This window comes from Pelophylax lessonae (genome assembly GCF_965119305.1).
Source record: "Pelophylax lessonae genome assembly, chromosome: 4".
In the NCBI taxonomy this organism is placed as follows: Eukaryota; Metazoa; Chordata; class Amphibia; order Anura; family Ranidae; genus Pelophylax; species Pelophylax lessonae.
In genome coordinates this window covers 434486121-434503915 of record NC_138771.1, presented here as the reverse complement: position 1 = coordinate 434503915, position 17795 = coordinate 434486121, and positions in this window count along the sequence as shown.

The window sequence follows — 17795 nt, the reverse complement described above, 5'->3', positions numbered from 1 at the left end:
TCACGCGTAGGGCCTCGGATTAAAACTACCACATACCGTAAGGCAACTTCAGCTAACACATTACTTCGAGCGGATAGCCACCATCCAAAATCGTTGATTAACGGCATACCCGTCGGGCAGTTCCTCCGTTTGAAGAGGAACTGCACGGAAGGTGCTGACTATCAAACCGAGGCTAGTGACTTGTACAAACGCTTCAGAGAACGCGGTTATTCACACAATACTATCCGGCGTGCGCGTAAGAAAGTAGGGTCCAGACAGAGGTCGGAATTACTCCTCACATACAGGGGTCCCCCACCTTCATCCGAATCAACCCAGCAAACCCATCCGAGGATTGTAACACGGTACGGTACGCAATGGGACCAAGTAAGATCTGTGATCACCAAACATTGGCAGGTCCTCACGCTGTCACCCTTGATTGAAAAAATTGTGGGACCCAGACCCCTAATTACCGCTAAACGGGCCAGAAATCTCAAGGATAGCCTGGTACATTCTGAATTTGTGAAAACTAAAACACCACGTAGTTGGTTAACTTCTTTGCCCCCTGTTAGAGGGATGTTTTCATGCGGAAAATGTTCTGTGTGTAAACTTGTGATAAATTCCAAGACTTTCTTTAGTTGTGATAGGAGTCAAGAGTTTACCATAAACAGTTTCATAAATTGCCAAACAAAAAGGGTCATTTACGAACTTAGATGCCCATGTAATAAAATATACATTGGGAAAACCAAACGTCAATTAAAAATTAGGATTTTGGAACATCTGGCCGATATACGGAACAAAATTGACAATAAAACAATTCCTTTGCACTTTTTGGAGTGTCACGGTGCCAATCCTGATGGACTTTTATTCCGTGGTATCTACGCCCTCAAACTATCTGCTAGGCGTGGGGACTTTGACACTGTGCTACTCCAAAAGGAAAAATTATGGATATATAAAATGGGGTCTTTGGCCCCTGCAGGCCTAAACGTCGAGTTTAGTTTGAAACCCTTCTTGACTTCCTAATGTATTCTTGACATTCCTCTATCTCCAGGATCGTGCTCTTTCTTGAGTCTTTTCTTGATCGCCACCTCTTTTTCTTTAATGCTCTATTTGTACACTAACTTACATGTTTTTTGGCCGTTCTGGCTTTCTATTCTCGAGTCTGTTATGATTGTCAAATAAGATACTTAACATAAAAATTCTTTAGCACACTAGGAGTTCCCCCCTCCTAAACACAGACTCGCGGTATCATCCACTTATATAATAAGATATTAAGGCCTTTCATCACCCATACCAGATATCACTGGTCATGCGGCCATCCGATATATTTTCTGGTGGCCTCGTGGCACTTTCTCTGTACGGGAAATCTGGCACCTACGGTGAGTTTAACGACTGCCATTTCCATTTTTGTTCTAGTCAATAACGCCATCTATATGTTTTTTGTTTACCTCCCAAGGGGATTAAAAATATAAACAAAACTATGTAATGAATGATTCAGCCCCCCAGAAATAGCTAGTCTCTTGACAGCTGCCTTATACATGACGGTTTCTAACTGATCTGATCTATGGGATATCTCTGTCTTAACCTCTTTTTCTTGACCATTTATAATCTATACTATTGGTTTGTATACCTCTGTACAGGGACATCTGCTGGTACCAGCAAGCCTGTGCGAAGGGCACACCAATCATAATTTTTGCGCAGGCAAGCACTATGTCGCTTAGCATTTGGTGCAGCACTGGTGATATTTTGGTTTTTCTTGTTTTGCCTAATTTGTTCAGTTTATTCATTCATGCTAGTGTTAGCTCCCATGTTCTGGTCTGCTACATTATGCTAATTGTTGACCCTCATGTTTTTTCAATTAAATTGCTTCACCCCTGAGTTGAATCATGCTTTACTACACTGATTTACTATCGCCCACAAGAGTGAAATGCTGATTGATCTCGGGGGTGCAATATTCATAGATAAACGCCGGGAGGAGAAGGATGTTCACTTTTTAATTACTTAGGTGACACACTGACATTAAGTGGTCTAATCATGTCTGCATTCACCGTTGGTCTTCCCTTGATCAAAGGCACCTGTGTCTAATCTGCTGATAGACGACGGATTATCATAAAAGTGAACACCCATCCCCTCAGTAATCAGCTCTGATGAAACCGACGTCTGGTCGGTGAAACTAGTCAGCTCCAGCGTTACTTGGATTGCACCAACTAAACCCACCTCCTCGGGGCACTCTCGACCCCTCCATCACTGACTCAACTTAGGCTCCCCCAGCGTACTGCTCGCCACACCGGATGTGATGTAGGGCCGACATCCACGGACCCATTCGTCGCTACTCAGAGCGAGGCTTGAGCCAAGTACAGAGGGGAAGACGCCGACGGAGGACTGTTGAAGCCGGAGGGGTCTTGCCACCGCATATGGAGGTATGAATTTTATTCCTACATAGCCCACATTTACAACGGTGCATACCGCCTCTCCTCAGCCCAGTACGGAGGACTTCATTACTGTTCATCCCCGCACACCACATGGTCTGTTAGTGCATCACCCAGGGGACAGGTGATATCTCATGCACCAGACCCGACGGCTGCCATTGGAGAGAAGTGCACTGTTTTTCTGGGCTGCCAGCATCTTCAGTGATATCACCATTTACTGCAATTCAACATCATCCCTGTTTAAATCCTTGCTTGTCTATCATGCCACAGTGATATAGTCCATGACCGGACAATCCTGCATTGTTGAATATTGATTTTGGACTTTTCCCAGAGGATTTCACTCTACTCCATTGGGTAGTTGACACAGCGCTACAGCCCCACCATTCCTATTTCCTAGGATTATCTTCCGCTGTGCAAACATCCCCATAATAGCCGAGTTTTTCTATGTTGTTTCATTCAACAGGTGATTTCACCACATGCTGTGCAATATAATACTTCATCAATGTTTTTGGGTACAGTTGCTGCATATCCATTGTTTTTATGTGGTTTTAATTGATTTTATCATGTTCTGTTTTCACATATGTTATGTGTTCCTTCACCAGGCACAAGTGCCTAAATAAACGTTGTTCTATTTTTCACCATTTCAAACACCTCGGTTATTATTATTTTCAATGTATCATTGGCACCTATTTTTGATCACCTCTTTCTGGTGAATTGGTTTTGAATCCTCATCTTTTGGATCCATCCAATCCACATTCCCAAGTTTGTTTCAGATTTTGTCTATTGGGATCAATAGGTGCCTTTTCAGATACCCTCGAGAGTGTAATTTCTGTAGAGGCCAACAAAGGAACCTACTCTTAGTATATTTTTTTTTCTATGATACAAGAGATAGTCAGAGACCGCAGACATGATACAAGAGATTATCAGAGACCGGGGACATGATACAAGAGATGGTCAGAGACTGCGGACATGATACAAGAGATGGTCAAAGACTGGACATGATACAAGAGATGGTCAGAGACTGCAGACGTGATACAAGAGATGGTCAGAGACTGCAGACATTATAAGACAAGCTAGAAGAGCACAGGGGAAGCAGGGAGCACTGGAGGAGCTGAAGGGCACGGGGGGGGGGGGGCTTGAGAGAATTAAGGGGGGTGGGGGTTTGGAAAGCATTGCAGGGGGGTTGGAGAGTACGGGGATTGGAGAGCACTAGGGAGTGGGGCAGGGAGCACTGGGGGGGTAAACCAGGAGAACCGAGAGCACAGGGGGGTGGGGGTCTGGAGAGCACTAGGAGGGAACTGGAGAGCACAGGGGGGTAGAGAGCACTGGGGGAGACCGAGAGCATGGGGGGAAGCTGAAAAGCACTGTAAGGAGCTTAAGAGCACTGGGTGGGGGGGGCTGAAGAGCACTGGGGGGGCTTGAAAGGGGGGGCTGGACAGCACTGGGAGGGGGGCTGGACAGCACTGGGGGGGGCAGAAAAAGAAGTTGGATAGGAGGAGCAGTGGGGCAGCTGCATATAGAGGAATTCATTTTCAATATTCCTCCTGCAGCCGCTGAATGCCTGCAGGAAGGAGAGGAGGGGAAACATTTTTTGATGCGTTTTTCTGAATTTGTTGTTATTCTGTCTCTCTCTGTTAAAATAAATTTATCATTAAAATTATAGACTGATCATTTATTTGTCAATGGGCAAACATACAAAATAAGCAGGGTATCAACTGCTTTTTACTCACTGTAAACTGCTGAAGTCCTAAAGAAAGGGGAGGCTATTTTCCCCCAAAAACATTTTGGCTGTATTTGATGCTCTTAACCAATAAATGTTTTAAAAAGGCTTTCAAGTAAAATTAACTTTTTTGCCAGGCGTTCCTCAACACACACTGAATTTACCATCTGGCGATCACTTACTAGACTATACAAGCTTTGCTCATCTTGTATTAATATTTCTTGCTGGGAGCTAATGATGTAAAAATAAATGTCAAGGTAATATTGTTGTTTTATAGGAACTGTTTTTTTCTTGTACCCTTTAGGCAAAATTCTATAAAAATCTTCCTTAAAAAAGTGTACCAGCATTCAGCTTACACATGGTACACTTTCATTTAGTTATTGAATCATAACTGAGCCTCATTAGGACCTTCCATGGACTTATGAAAGTAGATGCAAACCCTAACTGGATTGTTTTTAGTTTGCCTGACTTCGCCCATCGTTTCTGATTAACTTTTCCATTCATTGAGGCCATACTACAGCTTCTATTAATGAAATTGGTTCTAAGAATGTCGGACGGGTGGATGATTGATAGCTCCATCCCCTCTATTCATAGTCCATGTTCAATTCATAGAAGCTGTAGTGCAGCAGGGACAGGACGGAGGAAGATTTTCACCCAAAAGCAAACATATATTATATTGCAGCTTACCAATTCTTAGATATGATGGCTGTCTTTGTTTTCTTTTTTTTTTTTAGGCTTTGTTTCTTTTATTTTCAGCTGGTGATCCAGCCAGCAAGTCTATCGTTTTTCAGAGCGCAAGCTCTCCAGCATAACATATCAGTTTACATGAATGAGACAAACCTCTTAACACTGTCAGGGGTGATTAAAATGATAAGCTTTTATGTATTAATGTAAAACATTCACCCCAAAAGAAAAAGGTTTGCTGTACCTGCTTAAAAAAAGTGAGCTGGAGTTTGGCTTTAGTTTGTTAGTGTATCTAAATCTGCTAACACATTTAACACTCCCCCCCCCCCCCCCCACACACACACACACACCCAAAAGAAACAAAGAAATGCTGCTGTATGATGTGCCTCCTGTGTTCATTTATCCAGAATGGAGGCATTCTAATACAGGAAGTGTGTTACTGGCCAGATTACCAGGTGAAAACAGAGAACAAAAGTCAAAGAAAAGAAAACGACATCTAGTAATTGATAAGCTGCAATGTAATACATTTTTGGTTTTGAGTTTAATGCCGCTTTAGAATTTCTGCGTTTAGAGGGCTAAGCTTGCTATAATAATAAAAGTACTCATTGCATTTTCTTAAAATATTAGTCTAGCCTACAAACAGAGTAGATGCAGATTTTGTGCATGAATGCAGGCCTAGGATAAGTAGTAATTTCTGCCAGAAGGGCTTGTGTGTTTAAAAAGTATTGGTGTGAGCGCATCTCATCTCCTTCATCCTATAGCCCTGTCTGCCAGCAATACTAAATATTACATGGTTAAAGTAGTTAAAGTAAAGGCAGCAGATTTTTTATCTTAATGCATTCTATGCATTGAAATAAAAAGCATTCTGTGTGCAGTAGCCCCCTCCAGCCCCCCTAATACTTATCTGAGCCCCTCTCAATCCATTGATGTTGCACAAGAGACTCGGCTGCCCGGGACTCTCCCTCCTGATTGGCTGAGACAGCAGCGAAGCGCCATTGGCTTTCGCTGCTGTCAATCAAAGTCAGTGAGCCAATGAGGAGAAAAAAGCAGTAGGGCCATACCGCAGCTTGATGTCTGATTGGACACAAGGAGCTGTGGCTCAGTTTCTGCTTGCTATGGGGCAATCGGCAGGAGGGAGGAGCCAGGAGCACCAAAGAGGGATCCGAGAAGAGGAGGATCTGGGCTGCTCTGTGCAAAACCACTTCAGGGGGAGGGTACTGTAAGTATAACATGTTTGTTATTTTTAACATACAAAACACTGAGACTTTAGCATCACTTTAAATTTTGCTTTCTGAGTATAATGGACATTGAGTCTGTGCACCATATCTGCCCTCCAGGTGACCTTGCTCACTGTCTCCTATCACTGCAGCAGATACTTAGAGTAGTAATAGTAGCATAGCTCCCAATTGTTCCTGATTTTGAGGAACTGTCCCTGATTTCGAGGAACTGTCCCTGATTTCGAGGAACTGTCCCTGATTTCGAGAACAGTCCTTGATTTGGAACAAAGTCCCTCTGTCCATTTGTTCCTCATTTGGTTCTGATCTATATAGTAGTAAAAAAAAATGCACAATTTATCTTCTAAAAAAGTGTTTCCCAGGTTTGCTAAACCTTTCATCCAATTTCTAAATTGCTGCATTTGTACATTTCAAAAGCCAATATAAAGGAATAGTGGTAAAAACGCACTTGTGGTTTTAACTCCTCTTTTTTTTTATATAATTCTCTTATAAGGGGGCATGGCAGGGGTGTGTGGCCTATGCCTAAATACTTTTGCTAATACAAAAAAACAATAATTATGGCGCTCTATAGTGGACCATGAAATGCATTGATTGAGTATCCACCCACAGCTGAGAGGAACACCTGGGTACCTCAATATTTAGAACAAACCACAAAAGATCCTCTATGTGGAGCGCTGGGGGATGTGAGTATGTCCAGCCCAATCATAGTACATGTGCTCACACTTGCTGGCTGTTATAAGTGGGCTGTTAATTGTAGTCATACAAAATGGAAAGTCACCATGGATGATAATGATAAAACTAAAAGATTTACTGTAAGTCAAATAGAAATGAGAGTTCCAAAGAAGCTGTGAATGGCTGTAGGCAATGTATAGCAAAAAACAATCGTTCATGAACCATCACCCTGGTTCAGGGTGATGGTTCATGAATGATTGTTTTTTGCTATACATTGCCGACAGCCATTCACAGCTTCTTTGGAAACTCTCATTTCTATTTGACTTACAATAAATCTTTTTAGTTTTATTATTATCATTGAGTAAATATATGGGGGTCTAATAATTGTGTTCTCTGTGTACCATATGTAAATCGTATTACTTTTGCTTATCTCTATAAATTTATTGTAAGAACTAACATACACTTTTCTGCTTGCTTAGGAAAAAAAATGTTGAACTTGTGATGAGACTCACCACCTGAGGAAAACCAACTAGCTACCTTCCTGTTTGATCAAAGAATAGACATTTGTGGTCAGAACCAGTTTGAACCAACAACTGTCATGGCGGACTGCTGCTAGTTCCTTTTTTGTGTCAGTCATATGATGTTGACGCCCATTTAACTATTAACTTGCCATTCAGAAGATGTGGACATTGATTGGATTGATTATACTGTCACGCCTAGATTACAACATAAAACACGCCTATGCCTTATGTATATTCATTACTATAAATTAGATAGCCTAATAAAGGGGTGTCCAAACTTTTTTCAAAGAGGGAAAAATTTGATGAAGTGAACATGCCTGAGGGCCAACCATTTTGCCTGACATTCTTTGGACCATTAAAATTAAATGCAAATTAACTATTTTATGCAAAGTTTTTTGCAGACGGCATACTTTTTATTTCATCACATGGATAACATATCTAAACAGGTGTGAAATCACTCTGCCTTTCATATCTGAAGGCTAGATTTTAAAAGAAAAAAATCCAGGAAGCTTAAATATATGTCAGGAACATTGTAAAATACATTAGATATTATTGGTAAAAAAGATTGTCCGTCAACTTTTAAGTTAAACAGGAACAACACCAAGTAACACCTTCAGCTCCCGGACTTGACTGTCCTGCCGCCGCCCCATGGCAGCATTGTTTCAGCCTTTCCGGCTTAGCCGATTTGTAAGTATGGTTTCTCCCCACTAGGGTTTTTTATGAGTTTCCATACCTCAAAGGCTATTACTTTGTATACTGTCAAATTTACACATATATATATATATATATAATTAGACATGCTTATGTGCATCTACTCCTGATGAGTGGGCAAATTCGACTCACAAAATGCGTCAAGTTCAAAAGATGCTTCAAATTAATTATGTAACATTATTGCTGCTACCTACCAGCATGTTTACTAGTACTATGTATTGCATTATGTCTGTATTGGTGTATTGGCACATGTATATGCAATTCAGTATGATGTCCTTTTATACTTTTAATTTGTAACCTTATTTACTACAAGTGGCCATTGTGTTCACCTCACTCAAAGTCCCAGGACAACCATTTTTTGTTTTTTCAGGTATACATGTTGTGTTCAAATATATTTGTAACTGATTTAGACCAACTGAAATTAACTGAGATTTTACAATGTATTTGTCTCAATTCGGAGCATGCTCCCTTATCAGTCACATAAGGGATAACCACATAAAAGCGCTATATGAACCCATTGATGATGATTAATGATGGCAGCAATAATAGTCATGAATGATGCCAATGTATTTTTCCTAATGACCTGTGGGGCCGTATTAAAGCGGCCCGTTGGCCAGACTTTGGACATGCCTGGCCTAAAGTATGTGAGCTAGAAGATACTTCCCTATTTTGCCTAGTTCACGTGAACAGAGCTTCTGTATATTGAATCCTCTCCACTCCAGTGAATAAATGCACCTTTTCTTTCATCAATTTGGACTCACTATCTCATCTTGAAGGTCTTGTTTGAAGACTCCCTAACCGAAAGTATTATCATCCATGGTGACTGTTTCCATTTTCTGGAACTACAATTAACAGCCCACTTATATCAGCCAGCAAGTGTGAGCACAAGTACTATGATTGGGCTGGACATACTCGCATCCCCCAGCGCTACACATAGAGGTTCTTTTGTTGTTTATACTTTTTCTAATAGGTGTTCCTTGTTCCCATCTGAAAAAGTTGGGAGGATGGCAATAGTAGTAGACAGGTAACAACCTGTAGAGTCTGCATGTGCGCTTTCAGTAGTCCTGCCACATAAAGGTTTTGTACTGCCTTCTAAGACTTGGCATTGCCCCAGTCTCTATGTAAGGATACGCGTATGAAGGCTGGAGTTTTAACCACTTGCCGACCGCCGCACGACTATTTACTGCGGCGGTCAGCCCCTCACAGGCAAAGTGACATAGTACTATGTCGCTAGCCTGTGAGGGTCTCAGGAGCGAGCGCGCACCGCCGGAGGCACGCTCCCGCACGGTCATGGACCCCCCGCCCCGCGCGTGTGCCCGGCGGACCCGATCGTCTGCCGGTCACTCGCGATCGTCGGTGGAGAGGGAGAAAGGCAGGCGGTTGATGTAAACAAGCCGCCTGTCATTCTCCCCTGTGTAGGAATAGTGATCATACGGTTCTACTATGTAGGACCGTTGATCACTGTTCCTACGCCTCAAGCCACAGCCAATCACAGTTAGAATCACGCCCCTAGGGAAACACATAACCCCTCCCTCTCAAAAAAGTTAACCCCTTCACTGCCAGTGTAATTTTACAGTAACAGTGCATATTTATAGCACTGATTACTGTAGTAATGTCACTGGTAACCCCAAAAGTGTCAAAAATGTCAGTCAAGGGTCCGATCTTTCCGCCGCAATGTCGCAGTACCGCAAAAGAAAATCGCAGATCGCCCCCATTACGCGTTTAAAAAAAAACAACAAAAATGACAAAAATCTTTCCCTTTGTTAGTAAATGCAATAACTTTTGCGCAAACCAATCAAAATACGCTTTTTTTTTTACCAAACATATGTAACATAAAACAAATTGGCCGAAAATGTTAAAAACATTTTGATTTTTACTTTTTTTTGGGGGGGAATTTCATATTAAAAAATTTGAAAAATATTGTTATTTTTGCAAAATTGACGCTCTTTTTTTGTTTATAGCGCATGATCAAAAAATCGCACAGGTGATCAAATACCACCAAAAGAAAGCTCTGTTTGTGGGGAAAAAAAAGGACATCAAATTCATTTAGGTACAGCGTCGCACGACCGCGCAAGTCCGTTAAAGTCACGCAGTGCCCAATCGCAAAATAGGCCCTGGTCAGGAAGGGGGTAAAATCTTCCGGGGCTTAAGTGGTTAAAGGGGTTGTAAAGTCAGACGGTTTTTTTAACTTAATGCATTCTATGCATTAAGATAAAAAGCCTTCTGTGCAGAAGCCCCCCTTCAGCCCCCTCTAATGCTTTCCTGACCTCCCTCTCGATCCAGCGATGTCCATGACTGTCTCGGGACTCCCCTCTTCATTGGCTAAGACACAGCAGCGGCGCCATTAGCCCCCTGTTCCTGTCAATTAACGTTAGTTAGCCAATGAGGAGATAGAGGGGGCAGGGCCAAATCGCAGCTCCGTGTCTGAATAGATACAAAGACTGTGACTCGGCTCGGGTGCCCCATAGCAAGCTGCATGCTGTAGGGGTACTCAAAGGGAGAGAGGGGCAAGGAGAGCTGGAGATGGACCCTAGAAGAGGAGGATTCAGGCTACTCTGTGCAAAACCAACTGCACAGAGGAGGTAAGTATCACATTTTTGTTATTTTTATTGAAAAAAAAACTGAGACTTTACATTCACTTTAACTTTTGCAGCTGCTAACAATGCAAATATACAGTATGCACAAAAACAAGAGGAAGTTGTTGCATGGGCTTCCCAGGTTTACAGTAATCCCACTGTGTTCTGATTGGCAGATCTTGGGCAGGCAGTTACTTTTTCTATATCGCATACACACATTTAGGTCTATATGGGTAATTGTATTCAAGATGATTTTAGTCCTAATCCAAGTGACAGAAATGCTTTAAAACAGACAACCCACTTTAAAAGAAAACTTAACACCGAAGGCTAGTGTGGGTGTATATTACCCAGCACTAATACAAAATGACTTCTTTCTTTTAAAATGACATCTTAATAAACATTTATTGTGTTTCACATATCATTTAATAATTTAAAACTGGTTATTTCTTTACTTAAAAAGCATGAGTCATGTAAAATCTATATCTTGTGTATGTTCCAATGGAAAAAAATCTTTGCTGTGTGACTCAGTGGTGGGGGGGAAGAGGCTCTGGCATATTAAAGGCATAAAATGATTGAAACATTAAAGCAGCAATCTTGTTATATCAAAAGCTGTAAAGATGAAAGAGCTTGCGACATAGCCAGTAGCCCTTTTTCATCAAGGTGGGGTTAAAAAATGTCATACATATCATGGTTATGATTTATGTCACAATAAACATATTACTGGAAAGTTTAGCGATTTGGAAAGTATGAGAATTTAACTTGCTATCTTTAGAGAAAGATGCGTTATATATTTTAATGATAGTTGTGGTTTACTCCTGGGAATATATTTTTCAAACAATAGTTCACAGAGAATTTAAAAGCTTGCTTTCTAGATTGAATGAAAATAAGCACACAAACTGACAGAGGCTAATTTAACTGTGAACTACTAATGTACAGTACAGGTGGTCCCCGGGTTACAAACATAAGACTTACAAAAACGACTCCTACTTACAAATGGATGGAGACAAGAGGAAGTGAGAGGAAATCTACCCCTAGGAAAGGAAATTCACTCCTGTAAGAGTTCTTATGGAAAAAAAGGTGTCTCCACTGAAGCTTTATCGCCCATCCTTGTTTCCACAACAACCCAAAATTTTCAAAATTCAATTGTCAAAGGAACAGAAAGTGAGGTGAAATCTTCTGAACAGGGGCACAGACAGCAAAACAAATGTTACAGGGGTGTTAACCCTTCCCTATGCTGTCCAAATATCCAAAAAAACGTAAAAAATATTATTTTGGCTTGATCTACACTTAAAAATGTACCTGTTCTGACTTACAAACAAATTCAACTTAAGAACAAACCTACAGACCCTATCTTGTTCGTAACCCGGGGGCCGCCTGTATCTTCAGCCTTCTGTGGAGTGATAGTCAGTCTTCTATTTGGGGTACCTACTTCCCAGTGCATTCCTCTCTTCCTCTGTTTCCTCAGAATTATGGCAGTGGGCTGTGTTATTCACTTACTAGTAATGCCCCATTACTGAATAATCATCCATTTACACTTTTGCATATTTCATTCCCTGGGATTCGCAGAATTTGTAAATTGCAAACTTTTAAACGAAAAGTATAAAAGTTTGTTGTCAAAGTAAGGAAGAGACTGTAATGCACTTCATAGCCCTTTTCCTGGTCAAATGAGTCACAAGGGCCAATAATTTGAAGTATCGGATCACCTAGCCCCCTTTCTATAAAATTATTGGCTCATAGCACCCATATTGCCAGTGTATGTTGGAACTGTTAGGGAGGACTGCATATTCTGTGTAGAGAGAAATACTCTTTCTTTATTGGTGCGTTGACTCTTTAAAATGGCCTGTGCCAGATTTAAAAATCCCTGCTGTTTGTTTTTGTAACTTTACTAACACTAAGCAGATTCAGGTAGTTCTAAATATATACACATGCACATATATAGGTGTGAAAGTGGCAGAACCCTATGCCTGTGCTACTGAAATAATTTGCAGGCATAGGGCTACGCTCCTATCACACCTAAAAATGCCCAAAAATACGCCTGCAACAACACACCTGGGCGTTTTTGTTGCAGGCGTTTTTTGGGCATTTTTTGGGCGTCTTTGGAGGCAGGCATAACATCTGAACTTCTGTATAGGGGTATATATACACACACACACATATATATGTATTTATACACATACACACATATAGGTGTGATAGGAGCAAAGCCCTATTCGATCATCCCTAGTTCTAAATAGCATCATGAGTTCAAAAATTGCTATCACCAGTCTATAGATAACAAAACTGGAGTTTATTAAGACCTACTCTAAGTTGTCATACAGACATTGGCAGAGTGCCTTTCTCTGTACACTGTGTAGCAGCACAGCATGGCATATTTGCCACCACTACCCTCTCCTCCCTGTCCCTGGTTGTTAAAGTAGAATAAAAGGCAGCTATACTCACCTTTCCTCTAACAGTCCACATCCCTCGCCACCATCAGTATCTTCTTTTGTGTGCTAATTTTCACCCATCTACAATCGGCCAGGACATACTCATACACGGAAGCTCATCATCCTTGCACATAGGGTGCAGCTGTAAGCTAAGCTGCACATGTGTTGCTCAGTTTACATGCCAGGGAATGCTGACAGGAGACAGGTGGTTGTATAATATTGCAGAAGAGACATTGCATGTCTCTTCTGCAATAAAAAAAACCTGCCTGCATTGAATACCAGGGGGACATTCACTTTATGGATGCGGTTGGCTTCCCAGCCAACAGCCCTTCAACAACCAGTGATGCTGCGGTGGGCAGTTCCTGATGAGGAAGCTGAGACACCACTGTGTTTCCCCAAAAATAAGACCGGATTTTATATTAATTTTGGCTACAAAAAAACGCACTAGGGTTTATTTACAGAGCATGTCTTATTTATTTACAATACGTACACTAATCTACATTTATTCAAATACAGTTTTGTCATCATGATGATCCTAAAGTGGTTGTAACCCTAACAAAAAAAGTTGTCCTATCCTTAATGCATTATAGACTGCACAGTGCTTGTTCTGTGCCATTTACCCCTCCTCTCTATGTTCTAAAAAAAACCTGGAATAAAACAATAAAATATTTTTTTAAAATTTCCTGAGTCCCCTGTCTTTTCTCCCCCTCTCCCTCTGCTTCTGTCAAGTCAGGAGTCAGTATTTTGACATTATTTTAATTCCCAAAAAAAAAACATCTTAGTTATAACATCCTTATAAAATTATGTAATTATTTTTATAAAAAGATTATATTGGTATAGGATGCAGTATTTCTCTCTTTGTAACTGTACTATGGAAAATACCTTATTTACAGCTCCCATGGGTGCTCACGTGACCTACACAAGCTCTTCTTTTCCTCTTTGAGATCCCTGCTGATGTCAGCCCGCTCCGAACACTGCAGAGGAAGGGGCAGCAGACGTCAGCCGGAAAGAGAGGAGAAGAGGAAAGAGCCGAGATCCCCACTGACGTTAGCTTGCTCAGAGCACTGAAGAGGGAGGGGCAGCAGACGTCAGCCGGGAGGAGAGGACAAGAGGGAAGATCCAAGATCTCTGCTGACTTCAGCCAGCTCTGAACACTGGAGAGGGAGGGGTCTCAGACATCAGCTAGGAGGAGAGGAGAAGATCTCCAGGGGGTCAACTGCACTGTAAATAAGGTACTTTACATAATACAGTTATAAAGGGAGACACACATCACCTTATAGTGGTATTCTCCTTTCACAAAAAGGCATTACATGTTTTTCCTGGACTTTACTAGGGCTTATTTTCAGGATAGGGCTTATATTGCAGCCCTACCCGATAATCAGGCTAGGTCTTATTTTCAGGGTAGGGCTTATTTTTGGCGAAACACGGTAGTTCCCCATCAGATTGTAATTGACAGCAGACAGGGAACAGTTTTTTAGCCAATAGCAGGCTGTCTGGTGGCTAAGGATCTGCCACTGCCTGCTATCAATCACAGGGGGAGCAGACCTGATGGGGATCTAAAGTCTCTGAATCCCCATCAGGCTCCACCCCTCAGAGACAAAATGCATGTGACAGGTGCAGTGGCAGGGAGAAAGGGACACTCCAGCCTCAGCTCACTTGATGTTCTTGCCCCTGCCTAAAACAGGTACATGAATCTATCTCCTGCACTGACATTTGTCATGTGGAGGCACACCAGAATTCTGTCTTAGACACCCTTTATGAATTCTCTGTATGTGTTTTTTTTTTTTTTTTTTTTGGGGGGTTTTCCATGCCTTTTGTTTGACAAAAGCTTGCCTATTATCCCTACAAATGGCCTTATTTAATATCATGGACTTTAACTGAGTTTGTCCCAATGTTTGAGAACTTCCAGCATGATTTGAAAAACTTTTCCCACATCAAACCCAAGTATATTTACTTGCACCTTCTAAACACGATGGACCACATGTAAGGCGTACAGTGGGTGTGATTAGGAACCCGCACTAGCACTCACCTGCATGTCATTTTAGGACACTGCAGTTGTGTCCATGCCGCTGTGTGTCCCAATAGAAATGAATTGGACACCAGTGCGGGGGATGCACGCAACACCTGTGCATCCCCATCCTGGGAAAATACAGCCCTGCATGAGGCACACAAGTAATTTCTCATGTGAACTAGACCCAATAGCTGTAGACAAAACTTTGTTCATGTGTATCATTATACAGATGACTTAAAAAATATCATTATCTAGTTTCTGTTAGAAGTACAGTTTTGTTGTGTGCCATCCTTTGAGGATATACAGTATATTAGGCAAATTGATAAAGAAATGAGTCAGTTTAATAGTTTGCTGATTTACCGTATTGTTTGAGCAATCTGCTTACTAACAGGACAGTGTGATCTGGCAATAGTCAATTACGATCTAGCAGTGAGATCCAATATTGCAAATCTGTTTTTCACCACAAAAGGGAAAGAGCATTTAACAAAGAAAGCCATCCATGCATCTTACCTTCATACAAGTTTCAAGGTTGGTGTACAGTGGCTTTTTTGGCATCTTGTAGGAAAAACAGATACCAGAAACTCCCTGCCTTTCCTATTTCTGTAATAAGGTAGCAGTTTACTGATTTTGGTAAGATGGAATTACTGGCAAATTAGCTTAGTTCATGCTATCAACATGGCAAATGTCTTAGATCACTATACTATTTATAAATGATGAGTCAAACATATCTGGGTTCGGTTTAACTTAATTAAGTACTCTGAAGTTTTCGACCCCAATAAGATCAAATATTACCCCCTTAAAGGGTGGATAATATTACCTTTGACCTTTAAAATCACTCCACAATGTGCCAGGGGCATCTTCTGAGTAAATGCAAAGCCTTAACGTCACATGTACACATAGATGCAGATCCTACTTCAACACAGCACTTGCCTTGCATTACCAGGATCTAAGTATGGTCAGTTCTCAAGGAAGGGCTCTGACACTTTTAACATAGTATTACATATGCCTAGGAAGTCAAGTAATGCAAGGCCAGACCCACGCATTGAACCTTTGTTGTATATTCATAAATTCTCTATAAATGTTAAACATCATCTTTTACCTTTAAAATATTACAATCACAATCTGGCAGCTCACTGAACCACTTCAAGTTTCAGGAGCTTGTTCAATGAATCGTTAAACTCTCAAAAGTCTAGAGGGAGCTGGACGCAAAACAATACTGTACATATCTTGCTCGGATGCAAGCAGTTGTGTGGCCTGCATGTTTTTACTTTGCGTGTTTTCATTACCTTTGTAATGGCCCGTTTCTGGTCCCTGTAGTCATTTAGGCCTGAAGCAGTACCATTCTTAACCACTTAAGCCCCAGAAGATTTTACCCCCTTCCTGACCAGGGTGTATTTTGCGATTCGGCACTGCATGACTTTAACGGACAATTGCACGGTCATGCAACGCTGTACCCAAACGAATTTGACGTCCTTTTTTTCCCACAAACAGAGCTTTCTTTTGGTGGTATTTGATCACCTGTGCGATTTTTTGATCATGCGCTATAAACAAAAAAAGAGCGACAATTTTGCAAAAATAACAATATTTTTCACATTTTTTTTATATGATATTCCCCCCCAAAAAAATGTAAAAATCTAATTTTTTTTTACATTTTTGGCCAATTTGTTTTCTGCTACCTATGTTTGGTAAACAAAATCACAATAAGAGTATTTTGATTGGTTTGCGCAAAAGTTATTGCGTTTACTAACTAAGGGAAAGATTTTTGTCATTTTTGTTGGTTTTTTTTAACGCGTAATGGCGGCGATCTGCAAATTTTTTTGCGGTACTGCGACATTGCAGCGGACAGATCGGACCCTTGACTGACATTTTTTACACTTTTGGGGGTACCATTGACATTAATACAGTAATCGGTGCTATACATACGCACTGTTACTGTAAAAATGACACTGGGAGGGAAGGGGTTAACTTTATTGGAGAGGGAGGGGTTAAGTGTGTCATTGGATGTGGCTAGTGGTGTAATAGCACAGATCAACGGTCCTACATAGCAGGACCGAGTGATCTGTGTTTTTACACAGGGGAGAATGAGAAGGGGCCCTTCTCCCTCTCTGCCCGACGATCACGAGTGACCGGCGGACATCGGGTCCGCCGGTCACACGCGCCGGCTTCGTCGGGTACGAGCGGGGGCGGTAGTGTGCCTCTGGTGTCGCGCGCTCGCCCCCTATTCGCTCCCAGGCTAGTGACCTACCGGTACGTCACTTTGCCTGGGAGGGGCTGACCGCCGCCGTATATAGTTGGGCGGCGGTCGGCAAGTGGTTAAAGTTCCAGTAACTTGTATAATATCTCAGTGGCAGAAGGACAGTTTATAAAGCAGTTTATAAAGGGTCATGAAAAGTGATACATTTCATCATCCATGTAGTGGTGTTGTAAGTTAAAGTGCCACCTATAATAGAGATTCATTTTTGGAGAAATGTAAAAATTATGCTGCACTAGTTTCTCTGAAATTTTTTACTGAGCTCTGCTATATTGATTCTCCTTAATCCATATCCCAAATAACATCAGGTTATTAAAAGATGACCGAGCTGTTACAATAGTATATAGTACACATTCTCCCCTGATGGGACAATCTGACAAAACTGTTATACTATGAAAATGAAAGTATACATATGTAAACCCTAACAGTAATCTTCTCATTTTTGTCTGTTAAATGTACCTTTTAAAGATTTTTTTTTTTTTTTAAACTTGTTTGATAAGTGCAATAAATAACCAGTGATCATGTCAGAAATCCAGAGCTGTCCTGTGTTTTTTAAAGCATTTTTTAAAATTAGTGTCAGTGT